We start from the raw sequence: 16,421 nt of genomic DNA, 5'->3' as shown, positions 1-16,421 counted from the left end.
CCCAATTTTTCCAGCACCATTTATTAAACAGGCTATCTTTCCTCTAATGAGGGTGTTTGGCTCCTTTGTCTAAGATGAGGTGGCTGAGTGTGTCTGGAGTTGTTTTTGCATCTTCTAATCTGTTCCACTGGTCCTCAGGTCCGTTTCTTTGCCAGTACGATACTGTTTTTATCACAGTAGCTTTGTAGTATAGTTTCAAGTTGGGGTTGTAATACCCCTGCCATGTCTCTGTTACTTAGAATTGCTTTTGCTATTCTGGGTCTCTTCTTGTTCCAAATGAATTTTTGGATTGTTTTCTCAAGGTCCATGAAGTATGCTACTGGGATTTCAATTGGGATTGCATTGAATCTATATAACAGTTTTGGAATTATGGCCATTTTCACTATGTTGATTCTTCCTACCCAGGAGCAAGGGATGTCTTTCCATTTTCTGATATCTTCTTCAATCTCTCTTCAGAGTGCTCTAGTTTTCAGAGAAGAGGTCTTTGATTTCTTTTATTAGGTTGATTCCTAGGTATTTCAGTTTTTTGGATGCTATTGTGAAAAGAATTGTTTGCCCTATTTCTCTCTCAGTGAGTCTGTTGTTCGTGCAGAGGAAAGCTATTGATTTTTGTGTGTTGACCTTGTATCCAGCTACTTTGCTGAATTTGGTTATTAAGTCTAGAAGACTTTTGGTGGTGTTCTTGGGGTCCTCTATATAGAGTATCATGTCATCTGCAAATAATGACAATTTGACTTCCTCATTTCCTATTTTTATTCCTTTTATTTCTTTCTCTTGTCTAATTGCCGTGGCTAATGTTTCCAAAACTATACTGAACAGGAGTGGTGATAGTGAACATCATTATCTTGTTCCTGATTTTAGTGTGAAGGATTTCAGTTTTTGACCATTTAGTATGATATTGGCTGTTGGTTTTTCATTGATTGCTTTTATCAGATTGAGGTAGAGACTGTCTATTCCAATTTTTTGTAGGGCTTTTATCATGAATGCATGTTGGATTTTGTCAAATGCTTTCTCTGCGTCTATTGAGATGATGATATGGTTTTTGTCCTTGGCTCCATTGATATGGTGTATTACATTGATTGATTTGCATATGTTGAACCATCCCTGCATCCCTGGGATAAATCCCACTTGGTCAGGGTGTATGATCTTCTTGATGATCTTCTGCATTCTATTTGCCAGTATCTTATTAAGGATTTTTGCATCTATGTTCATTAGTAAGATTGGCCTATAGTTCTCTTTTTTGGTTGGATCTTTCTCTGCTTTGGGGATCAAGGTGATGCTTGCTTCCAAGAACGAATTCAGGAGTGTTGCTTCCCTTTCAATTTCATCGAAGAGTTTAAACAGTAGTGGCAGTAGTTCCTCTCTAAATGTCTTGTAGAATTCAGCAGTGAAGCCATCAGGACCTGGGCTTTTCTTAGTTGGTAAGTTTTTAATTATGTTTTCAATTTCATTGGTTGATATTGGGTTGTTTAGAATTTTTAGGTCTTCTTTGTTCAACTTTGGTAATTCATACATATCTAGGAATCTGTCCATTTCTTCTGTGTTTTCCATCTTATTGGCATATAGTTTCTCGAAGTAGGTATTGATGATCCTCTGGATTTCTGCTGGGTCCATTGTAATTTCATCCTTTGGATTCCTTCTTTTTTTTTTTGGTACTAGGGATCGAACTCGGGACCTTGCACTTGCAAGGCAGGCTCTGGAACCACTGAGCTAAATCCCTGGCCCTGCATTCTTAATTGCATGGATTTGGGCCTTTTCTTTCCTTTTTCTGATAAGGTTGGCTAAGGGTTTGTCAATTTTGTTTATTCTTTCGAAGAACCAACTCTCGTCTTCATTGATTTTTTTGTATCATTCTCTTAGTCTCCATTGCATTGATTTCTCCTCTGATCTTTATAATTTCCTCCCTTGTATGATCTTTGGGTTTGTCCTGCTCTTCTTTTTTTAGAAGCTTGAGGTTCAGCATCAGGTTGTTTAATTGGGCTCACTCTGTTTTCCTAATATGAGTATTTACTGCTATGAATTTCCCTCATAAGACTGCTTTCATTGTGTCCCATAGATTCTGATATGTTGTATTGTCACTGTCATTTAATTGAAGGGACTGTCTGATTTCTTCTTTAATTTCCTCTGTGACCCATTGGTTATTCAGAAGTGTGTTGTTCAATTTCCATGTGTTTATGAAATTTTTGCAGTTTCTTTTGCTATTGATCTCCAATTTCATCGCACTATGGTCTGATAATATACAATTCCTTTGCACTTACCTAAATATGTTCTATGAGCGAGTATGTGGTCTATTTTGGAAAATGACCCGTATGCAGCTGAAAAGAATGTGTATTTTGATTTTGTGGGGTGGAACACTCTGTAAACATCTGTTAAGTCCATTTGTTCAAGAGTTTGATTGAGTTCTAGTATTTCGTTGCTTGTTTTTTGTCTAGTTGATCTATCTGTGACAGTGGGGTATTGAGGTCCCCCACTACTATTGTATTAGTGCTTATATGATTTTTCATGTCTGTTAGTATTTGTTTTATATAGTTGGGTGCACTAGTGTTTGGTGCATAGATATTTATGATTTCCATCTCTTCCTCTTGGATTGTTCCCTTTACAAGGATGTAGTGTCCCTTCTTTGTCTCTCTTAATCAGTGTTGGTTTGAAATCCACTTGATCTGCAAAGAGGATAGCTACTCCTGCTTTTTTTTGGGTTCCTGTCACATGGAGTATTGTTTTCTACCCTTTAACTTTCAGTCTATGGGTTTCTTTTTGAATTAAATGTGTTTCTTGTGTGCAGCATATTGTTGGATCTTGCTTCTTGACCCATTCTGCTAGTCTATTTCTTTTGACTGGTGAGTTGAGACCATTAACGTTGATGGTCTTAACATTATAACTGATATGTATTGACTTATCATTGTCATGACTTTTTCTTTTTGTTGGATTCTCCCCCTTTGCTTTTAATTTCTTTTTGTGCCCAATGGATTCATTCTGCTGGGCTTCCTGGGGTTGTGATCCTCATTGTCTTTTCCTAGGATTTTGTCTAAAATGTTTTGGAATGCTGGTTTGGTATTCATGAAGTTCCTAAAGTGCTCTTTGTCATGAAAGTATCTTATTTCACCATCAATTTTGAAAGATAGTTTTGCAGGGTACATCAATCTGGGTTGGAGGCTGTTTTCCTTTAGGGCTTGCAATACATCACTCCAAGCTCTTCTTGCCTTGAGGGTTTGCATTGAGAAGACTGCTGTGATTCTGATAGGCATTCCTTTGTATGTGATTTGTTTCTTTTCTCTAACTGCTTGTAGAACTTTGTTCTTCTGTTGGGTTTCTGGAATCTTAACAATTATATGCCTATGTGTAGATTTTTTTGATTAAGGCTAGTTGGAGTCCTATATGCCTCGCTTATCTGTATGTCAAGTTCTTTTCCCCTGCTTGGGAAGTTTTCTGCAATCACTTCCGTGAACAGTTTTTTTCTGTCATCTGCACTCTCTCCTGTTTCTTCATTGACTCCAATCAGTCTTATGTTATTTTTCTTTGCATCATCTAGCAGCTGCTGGATTGATTTCTCATGGCCCCTTACAATTTTAAAGCAATTTTTCTTTTCCTGGTCACTAATTGCAATCTTATCTTCTATATCTGAGATTCTCTCCTCACATTGGCTCATTCTGCTGCATAGACTTTCAATGGAGTTTTTAATCTCCTGGAAATCTGTTTGCATCTGTTTTATGGATTCCATTTGTTTCCTCTGTTGGGATCCATCATGTTCCTCAGCTCCTCCATTTTTTTTTATCTCTGTCCTCTCTAGATTTATTAATCATGTCTTGGACTATGGGCACAATCTCTGCTGTCATGTGAGAAATTATTTCTGATTTCATTTTTTCCAGATCCTCTTTTGTTGCCAGTTCAGGGAGTCCAGATGGTTGAGAATCAGAGTATTCTATCTCATTTCCCTTTGAGGTTGCTGTAGGTGATCTGGAAGTCTGGTTCTGAGGCTTGTTTATGTGTCTTCTCATTTTGATGGGGGGGTGGAGGTGCTGCTAGCACCTGCAGGGCTCACCTCCTCTGTGCTGGGAGCAGTGGTAGGTTGGCCTGGAAACCTCCTACTCTGCACTGGGAGCTGTGGCATGTCAACCAGAAAGCCTCCTCTGTGCTGGGAGGTGTGGCACCTTGACCCAGAAGCCCCCTACTCTGTCCACCCTATGTCTTTTAATTCCCTACATTATAGCTGAGGTTGGACTGTCACAGCTTATGGGAGTATACTGATCGTTAAGGGCTAAATATCCTAAGCAGGGTCAGCAAAAATTTTAAAGGACAGATAATATATATTTTAGGTGTCATAGGCCACATATGATCTGGTAACAACCCTTTAAAAAAAATAAAAGCCAGTAACCCTGGAGACTATTCACACCAGGCTGTGGGTAGATTTGGCCCACAGGGAAGAATTTCTGAGCCCTGATGCCCACACTTGCAGCTGAGTCTTGGTAGGGGCTGCAGTCAGAGTACACAGGTGTCAACCCATTCATGGCATCCCTTTCAGCCTTTTTTCTGCCCAACTTCAGACTCAGTCCTCACAGGAGGAGCTAACTTCTAAAGAAACTGTTTGTATTCATCAGGGTTCTTGGAGAAATGGAAAACAAAAAAATATATATAGAGAGAGAGAGAAATTGTTTTGCCATACTGGAGAATGAACCAGGGGCAAGTGCTTTACCTCCTTGCACCCTCAGCCCTTTTTAAAAATTGTATTTGGGTTTTTTTTTGTACTGGGGATTGAACTCAGGAACTTGCGCTTTCGAGGCAGGCTACAGAACCACTGAGCTAAATCCCCAGCCCCTTAAAATTGTATTTTGAAACAGGTTCTTGCCAAGTTGTCCAGGCTGGCCTCAGCCTTGCAATTGTCCTGCCTCAGCCTCCTGAGTGTTGAATTTACAGATGTGCATCACCAACCCTGGCTTACAGAAATATATTTCAGATGCTAGGATGCAGTAAGACCACATATAAAGGAAGAAGCCTACCGTATATTTTTTTTCTTTTATCTATTTAAATATGCCTATTTAAATATTTTGTCTGTTCAAATTTTGAAGGATGGACAATCAGGTGCCTACTTGTAGTATTTAATTTCAGTTATATGCTTATTTTTAAAATCATGTGTTAGGTGTAGCAAATATTCCTTTAGAAGTATTGAACTTTCCATATTTTGATTTTATGATTTCTACTTTTTTACTTTATTATTTCCCCCCAATCTTCCTCTGATTCTCAGACACTAGTGTTTTTAATCACCACAAGTCCTTCTCTTTAAAAAACAAAAACAAGATTTTGATGATGAAACATTTATCTAAGCAGAGAGACTAGTGAAATGAAACTCAAGTACCCATGATGGCTTCAAAAATTACCAACACGTGGTTGATCTTGTTTTCTTTATGTCTTACTCACTTCTCCTAGTTCACATTGTTTAATTGTTTAATAATGGAGGTGAAATTCACATTAAACAAAAGTAACCATTTTAAAGTGAACAAATAGGGGCCGAGGATTTAGCTCAGTGGTTCCGCCGCCTGCCTTGCAAGCGCAAGGACCTGAGTTCGATCCCTGGTACCAAAAATAAATAAATAAATAAAGTTTAAAAAAAATAAAAATAAAATAAAGTAAATAAATAGCCAGGTGTGGTGGTGCATGCCTGTAATCCTAGAATTCAGGAGGCTGAGGCAGGAGAATCACTATGAATCCGAGGCTAACTTGAACTATGTACAGTATAGCAAGACCCTGTTTCAAAAAACCAAAAAAGTTTTTAAAAAATAAGATAAAATAAAGCAATCAGTGCACTTAGTACACTGACAATTGCACAATCACCATTTCTAGTTCCAAAACATTTTCATCAACCCCGAAAAAGCCCCACACCCATTATGCAGTTACTTCCCATGCCTCCCTTCTCCTGACCCTGGCAACCACTAATCTGCTTTCTGTCTCTGTGGATTTTCCTACTGAGGACATTTCACAATGGTGTCATATAATTTGTGACCTTTTATGCCTGGTTTCTTTCACTGAGCATAATGCTTTCCAAGTTCATCCACATGGTCCAGTGTATCTATACTCCATTCCCTATTATCGCTAAATAATATTCCCTTTCTTAATCCAGTCATCCACAGATGGACATTTGGTTGTTTCTACCTTCTGGCTATTGTGAACAGAGCTGCTAAGAACATCTGGATTCAAATATTTAAATATGTTTTCAATTTTTTAGGGTGGATAGTTATGAGTGGAATTTCTGGGTGTTTTAAGGGTATCTGGGATTTTTCTTAAAACCAGGGATCTAAGACACACAGAAATGACTGTTGTGGAGAGAAAGGTTTTGCTCTCAGATCCCTGGAAATAGGAGGCTCTGTGGCCAGGCCACAGGGGGAGGCGGCACATGGAGATGAACAGGGTCCACCAGGAGGCTGAGGGAGAGAGAGAAACATAGGCAACAGCCTACTTTGTGGTTTCCTGGGACGCAATGGGAGGCAAACCAAGCAGGCTTAGGATTCACTAGTTTGAGTCTCTTAAATTAGCTCTGGGGGCCAGGTGTGGTGGTGCAAGCCTGTAATCCCAGCATTCTGGAAGGCTGAGGCAGGAGGATTTCAAATTTGAGTCCAACCTGGGCAATTTAGTGACTTAGCAAGAACTTGTCTCAAAATAAAAAATAAAAAAGGGCTGGCTGGCTCCATGTAAGGCCCTGGGTTCAATCTGAAGTACCCCATATGTGCATTGGACCTGGGGGTGGGGACTGTCTCAAGTTGTCCAGTACCTGGCTCCAGGGAGATTTGGTTGGCCCTGCGCTGTGGTCTGATTCTGCTCTTGTTGGTTTGCATAGAAAAGATGAGTTCATGGCCAATGTTATCTCTATGAATTAGCTGAACTTGGGAGGGGTAGTTCCTTCTGCTTCAGTGAGGTCTCCGGTGTCATCAAGATACAGGAAATAAAGGGATGTCCTTACCACATTGGCTCATGCAGTGATTCTCTGTTTAACATTTAGAAGAACTGCTTTTCCAAAGCATTGTGCCCTTTATCATTCCTGCTGGAATCTTCCAGTCCACTTGCTTTTAATTGACTTTAAAAATCATTCATGTTGGAGGTCACCCAGCTGAGCAATGCTGTACCTATTAGTCTCCCACTAGCTTGTCTGGGGGTGGCACTCCAAGTGACATCCCTAATGGGTTAAAACTGGTGTCTTTCTTTATCTCCTCCTATTCTCCAGGGGACAATGACTTTTATATCTTAATGATTAACTGCAAGGTTAGTTATCGCTGGGAAAAAGAATTAAAAAGTCATGAGTCATAAAACTTACTAATCAGTATCTTTTCTCTAGATTTACAGAACCCAGAACTTCTGATGATCTTCACATAAACCAAAGGGTGGGCCAGATGTGCTAATCACGTTTGTTAATTAAAAGTGGGCTAATAATTTGTCCATGTCCACTAAGATATTTATTTTGTTGGTACATAATTATTCATAATATCCCTTTTATTTCTATAAGGTTAGTAGTGCTGTCCCTTGTTTATTCCTAATTTTACTGATTCTTTTTTCCCAGTCAATCTAGCTAGAAAGCTTGTTAATTTTTGTTTGTTTGTTTTGGCACTGGCGATCGAACTTAGGACCTTGCACTTTCGAGGCAGGCACGACGCCACTGAGCTAAATCCCTGGCCCCTGTTTGTTTGTTTTTGAGACAGGGTCTCGCTATGTAGTTTAGGCTAGGCTTGAACTCACTATGTAGACCAGGAGGGCCTTGAACTCACTGTGATTCTCCTGCCTCAGCCCTCCCAGTGCTGGCACTACTGGTGTGTGTCATCATGACTAGCAGAATTTATCAAGTTTGTCAATCTTTTCAAGGTATCAACTTTTGGTTTTGTTCATTTTTCTCTATTGTCTGTTCTCTCTCCATTAATTTGTTTCAATCATTATTTCCTTTCTTTTACTTGCTTTGGGCTTAATTTGCGCTTCTTTTTTCTAGATTCTTAAAATAAAAGTTTAAATTATTGCTTTGAAATCAATCTTGTTTTTGAATGTAGATGGATATATATAAATTTCTATATAAACACTGCTTTAGCTACATCTAAGTTTTTGTATACTGTATGTTTTTTCTTACCCTTCTCAAAATTATTTCCAATTGCCCTTATAATTTCTTCTTTAACCCAGTGTACATTTTCTTTATCTCCTTAAATATCTGAAGATTCTGTAATGAGAACCCCACTTTTTAAATCAGATTAGGATTTTACCAATTTTTTAAAATCTTTCAACTGATATTTATCTCTTCATTTGCTCTGTTTTCTATTTTATTGATTTTGCTATTAATACCATTGTTTCCTTCCTTTTACTTACTTTGGGTTGACATTGGTGGTTTTTAAGTCTCTCTCTCCTTCCACTGTAGGATTAAAAGAATTACAATCACTTCCGTCAAGCCAAGTATTAATGCATTAACTTTAGAAAAACAAGGTCAAATATCCCATACTAGTTTTGTGTTTATGTTGTCCTCTCTTTTGATATTATAATAAAAATAATTTAAAAGAAAAAAAAAGCCATAATCTCCCTCTGATCATTAGGCTAACCAAATCCCATAATTTTGTTGTGGTAAGCACATATGTACACACACATACAGATAAGCCATAAGTTTTAGTTTGTTGTATATTCAATGAAAAATATTTTATTTTTCTTGTAACTCCTCTTTGATCCACGGACTATTTAGAAACGTCTTAAGTTCTGTGTTTTTCCTAGACACATTATTGTTGACGATTTTAATTTCATTTCATTGTGATTGGAGTGCATATTCCTTAACATAATTTTTTTAAATGTGTGGAGCTATTCATCGGTCAGGTATATGGTGTATTCCAACGGCCTTATTGTGTGTGTTTGAGAAAAAAATGTGTATTATACATCTGTTGAATGTACAGTTTGATAAGGGTCAGCTGGGTCAAGTGATTCAGATCTATGTTCTTACCAGTTTCCATCATGTGTTCTGTCTAGTTACTGGGAGAGCTGTGTTAAAATCTCCAACTATGGGGGGTGGGGAAGGAGGTCCGGGACTCGGGACTCTGGAGGGGACGAGGTGTGGGCGCAGTAGCCTGCGCCCGAGCCAGGATGGGAGAGGAGAAACCCGGAGGCCGTCCCCCTCCTACCCAGCCCTTCTGGGAGCGCAGCTGGTGCCCAGTGCCAGGCCAGGAGAGGTAAAGGAATCCTGAAAGTTGCCGCTTTGGGGCTGCAAGAATGGAGGCCCCGCTGGTGAGTCTGGAGGAAGAGTTAGAGGACCTTCGGCCCTACTGCTCAGAGGAGCGGGAGGAGAAGCCCGTTGTTTATATGGCTCATCTCCGCACCATCTGGAGGACCCATCCCTCTCTGAGCTGGAGAATTTTTCTTCTGAAATAATCAACTTCAAGTCCATGGAGGACCTCGTGGATGAATATGACAAGAAGCTCAAGGTCTGCTTTCGGAACCACAACGCCAAGACCGAGAACCCCGTGCCGGTGAAGAACCAATTACAGATCCAGGAGGAGGAGGAGACCCTTCAGGACGAGGAGTAAGAAGTCTTAATTGTCCTCTCCTGCTCCACATGACAGTCTAGTAGCCTGGGCTCCTTGACCTAGAGCTAGTTGCTATCTATGGATTTGCATGGGACTTTTTTATGCTACCCGTGGGGGCAATATTCAGGTCTCTTCTGAGATTTTTCTCTGCACGTCCCTTTACAGGGAGATACCTGCAGAAAGCTTTTTTATCTTGAAACTTAGAGGAATGAGGATTTTAGGTTTTCTTAGATAGATAATAGAATTTTAGAAACAGAAAATTTTGCCGTCCTAGGTATAGTGGTTCATACTGCAATCCCAGCACTTAGGAGGCTGAGGCAAGAGGGTTGCCACAAGTTTGAGGCCAGCCTGGGCTACACTGTGAGTCTCTGACACATAAACACCAAAAAGAAAAGGAAAAAAGAAAAATTTACAGCCACACCACTTTCTTTTGTTGTTTTGAGACAGTCTCACTATGTCAGCCAGGCTATGAAGGCCAAGCTGGCCTTGAATGTGCATTCTTCTTGCCTCAGCCTCCTGAATGCTGGGATGACAGGTGTGCACCACCATGCCAAGGCAGCTTTCTTGATATCAGTGGTAACCAACTCAGATATTAGAAATAAGGACCAGAAAACAATGAACTGTGATAGAGGAATCTGTTATTGGACCAATTTGCCTCAAGAAGCACCAGAGTTATGAAAATCTTAAAACTGTTTATAATTCTGCAGTCTTGGAAAATTTTCCACAATACTAGATATGTACAAATAAGAAAGCAAACTGAACCAAGAGTGAAGGGAATTATCCGGGACAAAATAAACAGAGAGCCGAGTGACATAGTTTTTGAGGATGCAGATTCTGTGGGTCACTTACTGGCTATCTCCCGAAGTCCTAATAGTTGTTAGGGAAAAGGAATTGGAGAAAAGTATTATTCAAGGAGGGACTGGAGAGAGAAGGGGATAATCTGTTATATTAAGGGGGTTTTAGGCATTTAGAAAAATATGTATGTGTTCCTGATAAAGTACAATACGCACCAATTCTTTTTTTTATTGGTACATTTTAGATGTACTTAATGATCACATTCATCATAGGGAATTTGTACTTGTGCATGATACATCTTGCTTCTTTTTCTCCCATCCCCTTCCCCTCCCTTTAATCCCTCTTCTCCTCCTTGTTTACAAAAGCTTTGTTTCCATTTTTCCCTTGTCCCTTTTTCTTTTTCTCCTCCCCCTCCTTTGTTCTCTTTCTCATTTGAACATTTCCTTTCCGTTTTCCAATATGTTTTAACTATTTTGGTCCTTATTTGTACTTTCGGTTTCTCACACCAGAGAAACAACACGGTATTTAAACACCTGTGCCTGATTGCACCAATTCTTTAGGAAACACAATAAATGTCAAGTAGTTGCTCATGGAAAAAAAAAAATCTCCAACTATGACCATGAATTTGTCTATTTTTTCCTTTAGTCCTAGCAGTTTTTGCTTTATCTACCTTTACATTCTGTTATTAGTTGCATGCATTTTTATAATTATTACATCTCCCTGATGAATATGAAATGTCCCTTTTTATATTGTACATTTATTTTCAGCCGTATCTTTACATTTAAAACAAATGTTTTGTAGACAGTTTGTAGGGAGCTCTTGCTATGACAATCCATGCTCTTTTTTTTTTTTTTTGGTACTGGGGATCGATCTCAGGACCTTGCACTTGTGAGGCAGGCCCTGGAACCACTGAGCTAAATCCCTGGCCTCAATCCATGCTCTCTAAATGGAACGTTTATTCCCTCGTAGAACAGAGTAAGCAGAGCAGGCCTAAGATCTATTCCTGCAAAGGCCTGCTTGCCAGGTTCCCTTTCAGTTCCCATCCAGGGACTTGGCCCTCACAGTGTGCCCAGCCAGCAGCTATCTGAGGACGCTTCCCTGTTCCTAGAGCATCTGTGTGAGCCGTGTGTTTTACGCTGCACTGCACATTTGCTTGACCCCTAAACTCAGGGAGTCAAAGAACTCCCAGGGTTCCTCCTGGGCGGCTGGAGTTTTGGTATGTGCTAGGCAGACAGTGTCTACCTAGCCAGGCCCAGGAAAACCTCCAGATGGGCTTCCACAGGCAGATCTCACACGGCGCTTTGTTTCCTGGCTGGAAGGAGAAGGTGTCCTGTATTGTTGCTTTTAAGAAAAAAAAACCCCAAAAACATAAGGAAGCCTGCATATCTGAATCCTACCTCTGAGGTTTTCCTTTGTGATCTAGCTATGCCTCCTTTCTACATCCATGTAATAAATCTTAACCATAAATATAATTATATGGCGAGTTCCACGGTGAATCTCCAAACATAGAGGTGGCCTTGGAGGCCCTAAGACAAGTTCATTTGCATTTAATAAAATTATTGATATGATTGAGTTGGGTCTACCAATTTATTTGACCCATCTTTTTGTTTGTTTCGTGCTCTTCTGTTCTCTCTTGTTTGGGGGGGGGGATAGTTAATTGCACATCTATTTTAGAATTTCATTTAATATCTATTCTGGTTGTCTTTGCTATGTTTCTTTGCATTTCCATTGTAGCGGTTACCGTAGGGAATACAATATACATTTGAACTCTTCCCAATCTACTTAGTGATAATAATACCTTTATTTCCTCTGTCTTCTTAAATGTCTGTAGAATCTGTTATGAAACCCTACTTTTTGCATCCATATAGGTTAATTTTCTTTCATCCTTCATACTATAGTTATACATATTATAAATTATGCTTATGTAACGAGCTTTGTGATAGTGTTTTTATTTTTGCTTTAAACTATCACACGCATTACGTGTGTGTGTGTGTGTGTGTGTGTGTGTGTGTGTGTGTGTTACTGAGGATTGAGCCCAGGGCTTTCACACCGAGCTACATCTCAGCCCTTTTTATTTTTCATTTTGAGACAGGGTCTTGCTAAGTTACTGAGCTGCCTAGGCTGAGCTTGAACCTGTGATCCTCTTGCCTCAGGCTCCAAGCGTGCTGGAACTACACGTGTGCACCACCACGCCCCACTTTACCCACACATATTTTAATCAAGAGAAACAAAAAGATGCTCTTTCCCATTTACTCACATATACACCATGGATGACACCATTTCTTCCTGGCTATCCCTGCCCACATCCCTCCAAACAGTGCTCACAGCCTTCATCTCTGAGTGGGAGCTCTGGCCTCACACCCACTAACTCAGCTACATTCTTACAGTGCTTTTAAGCTGATATGCAGGTTGGTGCTCACTATGCCCATCTTCCAGATAGGAAAACTGAGGCCCAGAGAGAGTTAATGACTTGACCACTCTGCTAGGAGGTAGCAGAGCTGCTTAAATCGAGATCTGTCAACTCCCACTGCAGTATCTTCTAATGTCCCTTGAAAATTGTAAAATTGCGGAAACTACACATGTTGCATAGAAGGTTTCTCCTCTTGGAGTTGTCATATTTCAGTAGACGATACCCATAAGAGGATCATTCCTTGTGGTGAGCCATCCTTGAGGGGCTTCGTCAACTGCAGCAGGAACCAGGGAGAGGGACTGGGGCAGGGGGCCGGCATTGCTAGACGTGTCCTTGACGTTCTGGAGGGAAAGATGAGCAAAGTGGGCTTTCTTATGTTCCTTGTCTTCTGGCGAGGTTAGGAGCCTTCTGGGGGCAGAGATCATTCCTGGCACAGTTGCTGAGGCAGAGTAAGAAAGGCCTGATTTCATAACCTTGTTTTTCATCTTTAACAAGAAGCAGGGTCAGACCTAGTATGTCATCTGTTTCCTGCAGCATGAGTGGGTCTGACCACATATAACCTTCCTAGGGCAGCAGCAGGGAGCTCCTCTGCGGTCTTTCCTGGAGCAGAGAGTAAAGGAGTTGAATGTGTGGATCATCACACTGAGCACAGACTCCCGTCTGAGATCAAAGATCAGATGAGATGTGTGCAGAAATACTGAACCTTGCACAGCCACCTCCCCCAGGCCTGCACAGACAAGAGTGAGACTAAAAACTTGACCCTGATTTTTCAAAAAGTCAGGCAACATTACGCTGTGTGCTGCTCCCCTGTGATCAAGCATAAGTCCTAACAAAGTCTCGTTCCCTTGTTATTGTTTGTTTTGTGATTTCTATCTTGAAGTAAGCAAAAGAACCCTGGGCTGAATGGTTAGCAGTGGGAATCTTCCTCTCAGGTCCATTCCTCTCACTTCTGGTGGTGGATTCCCTCAGGACTCCACCACCACCAGACCCCCAGACTCACTGGGTAACTAAGCATCCAGCACCCCAGTGCCTTCCATTTGTGACCAGAGCTGCTGAGTGTAGGAGCAGGGGCTGGCTCCAAGGGGACTTGGGTGGACAGAGCATGACAATCAATCCATCACTCATCTCCATACAATGCTTTGTGGTTTCCTAGTGCTTTTGTGATTCTCTGTCTTCTGAGCCTCCTGGACAAGCAGACACCATCAGTGCCAGTGCACGGAGTGGGAGGAAACTTCGGTCCAAACTCACACTGTCCTCAAGAATAGAGTCAGGGCGTTGTGTTGACTCCTGACAGTTCTCCACTGCATGGAGCCCCCCTGCTTCACACTGTGCTGTCTCTCGGGACCCTGGGAGCACAAGGTTCCTCACGATTCCAATTGCTTTCATGAGCTTTTGAGTCAAGCAAGTGGGCAGAGTGTGTTCATCACCAGATGGAAACCCTCATGTCCCTCACATTCTTGGGCAGCCAAAAGAAAGGGCTGGGCCTCAGCAGACCCAGCTTCAGCCTCAGGTTTTTCTGTCATAGGGAAGAAATCCAGCTGTGTGGGTCCTTCAGGAGAAAATCCTTTCACTTCTCCTTTTAGTGAGGTCCTCAGCCACTAGATCTATGGGTGAGCAGAATCTGGTCCTGCCTTGGCCTCCAACAGGAGCTACTTTGACAAGGAAAAGGGTAAAACCTGGGTTCAGCACAGGACAGAAAAACTGGGTGCTGAGAGCTTCCTGTCCCCTTCTATCTCAGAGCTCCTTCCGCTCTGGGGCTGGGCCTCTTCCATCGGGAAGACCCACGCGCACATGCTCTTAGGCCTCCTCAGCTCCTGTACCTGTCCCCATCGAGCCTCAGGTTAGGAAACACCTGCCGACCTTCCTCCCAACACCACTCTGTCCTCCACGCATCTCCCACGTCAACCAAGACCTATTAAGGGATTTGCTAATAGCCATTGGTGTAAGTTTCCATAAACCCAGAAGAGGCTTAAGGAATGACATACTGGTTGCATTGGGGCAGGAAGCACGGGGTGCTTTGTGACAGATTTCCCTACTCCCTGTCCCCGGCCTCCCAACGGCACCTCCTCTGACACCTTCCCAGAGCTCAGCCACATCCCCGGTCACCAGGTTCTCTCTGCCCACGCTCTTTCCCTCGGCTTGGAATGCCTCGACCCCTTTCCACCCAGGACTTCCTCCTGATCCCCTTGAAGAGCCTTTCGCACCTGGAGGTACCTGGTAAGAACAATGACCCCCCATTAATATTTCCTGCAGCCATAAGGGGAACTGTGCTAGTGCAGTGTGTGCACTGGTGGTTCTTTTTTCCTTTTGACACCCCCAGGAAGGAAAGGGTTATATCTCCATTTCCCAGGTGACAAAGCCGAGGCTAGTAGAGCCAGGATCTGAATGCAGGCCTACTGTCCCCCAAGTCTCTGCACCCTAGACCTTATCATGCTGTCTTGTAATTAACTGTCAGTGTATTTGTCCATCCAGTGGACTCTGAGCCCTTAGGGCTGTTGTCTGAAATAAATCCTTACAGGATCCCAATAAGCTAGGGATGGCAGGGGCTCCCTGATCTGAGCCTGAAGTCCATTCCCACAATGACTCCCTGTGCTCCCCCAGCAGGGGCCACCCTCACCCCATGGATCTGTCCCTGGCATGTCTGTCTGTTGCCAGGACACAAACTTCCTGGAAGTGCTCATGGGCCTTGGGTTCCCGAATTTCCAAGGATGAGAGGCATAGGAGGTACCCTTCCTTCCTGGGAGGCCCCTCCTCTTCTGCATGCCAGTCGCCCCAGAAGAGACCTGAGAAGTTGAGGGAAAGCATTTCTGCACTGGTGCTGGGGCTACTACTGGTTCACCTCCAGGTAAGTGGCTTCCAGGGCTGCATCTGTGTCCAGCACTCTGGGACTTGTGTGTGTGTGTGTGTGTGTGTGTGTGTGTGTGTGTGTGTGTGTACCAGGAACTGTGACATCCCCATTCTGCCCCCTTGAATCCCCCATGCTCCCAGTCCCAGCTCTGGCTCCCTTCCCAGCATCCTTCTGCTGTCTCCTCCTGCTTCAAAGCCCAGGTGCTCTGTCCACCTTCAGTTAGGAGGCTGGGACAGGAACCAGGAGGTTGCCCTGGGAGGCTGGGTGACGCGGTGGCAGTGAGGGTCAAAAAGAAGGAATGGATTGGGGAGGAAACCAGGAAGTGCGCGGGGCACCACCCAAGGGAATGGGTCCACAGTGCCAAGAAGAGAGTATGGGCTCTTTGCCAAGAAGCTGTAGGACGGTCCTGCTCCATTGTGGCTTAGGGTCTCAGGCACATCACTGAACTTTGCACTTCAGCTCCCTCACTGGGAAAATGAGAATAATAAGAGGATCAGGTAAGAGGCCGGAGGAGCCAGGTGGGGCTTGAGGGAAGTAGCTGAAGGGATGCTGATTTTGTGGCTTGGATGGGTGAATAATTAGTCTGTAAATGGGATTTGTTATCCCTACCAGGAAACCCATCTGCACTTTAACAAATGGGGACTAAGAGTTGCTTGCCAATTATTACATCAGACTAGTAGGGTAAGGAGGGGAAAACTTTCAAGGAGAAAACAAATAGCTTGCCTGAGACTGTGCAGGTAATCGAGCAGGCGCTGGATCAATCCACTCCTCCCTAGCCACCCCAGCCGCCCCGCACTCCAACCCACCATCGCTGTGTTCATTCTTTCCTTCCTCTTCCTAT

At 42.5% G+C, this 16,421-nt stretch overlaps 1 pseudogene across 1 annotated transcript; it reads left to right on the top strand.

Annotated features, from left to right (window-relative positions):
* The first annotated feature begins 7,097 nt into the window (after positions 1 to 7,097).
* Positions 7,098 to 12,206, top strand: LOC110348164 (fasciculation and elongation protein zeta-1 pseudogene; annotated as a pseudogene). The gene is made up of 2 exons (XR_015445464.1): positions 7,098 to 7,842; positions 8,381 to 12,206. The product of XR_015445464.1 is annotated as a fasciculation and elongation protein zeta-1 pseudogene (transcript).
* Positions 12,207 to 16,421: the final 4,215 nt, after the last annotated feature.

This window comes from Heterocephalus glaber, unplaced genomic scaffold, assembly GCF_053883595.1.
Source record: "Heterocephalus glaber isolate CG9 unplaced genomic scaffold, H.glaber_assembly_v1.0 deba00001610, whole genome shotgun sequence".
Classification (NCBI taxonomy): Eukaryota; Metazoa; Chordata; class Mammalia; order Rodentia; family Bathyergidae; genus Heterocephalus; species Heterocephalus glaber.
This window is presented reverse-complemented; position numbering and strand designations above follow the sequence as displayed.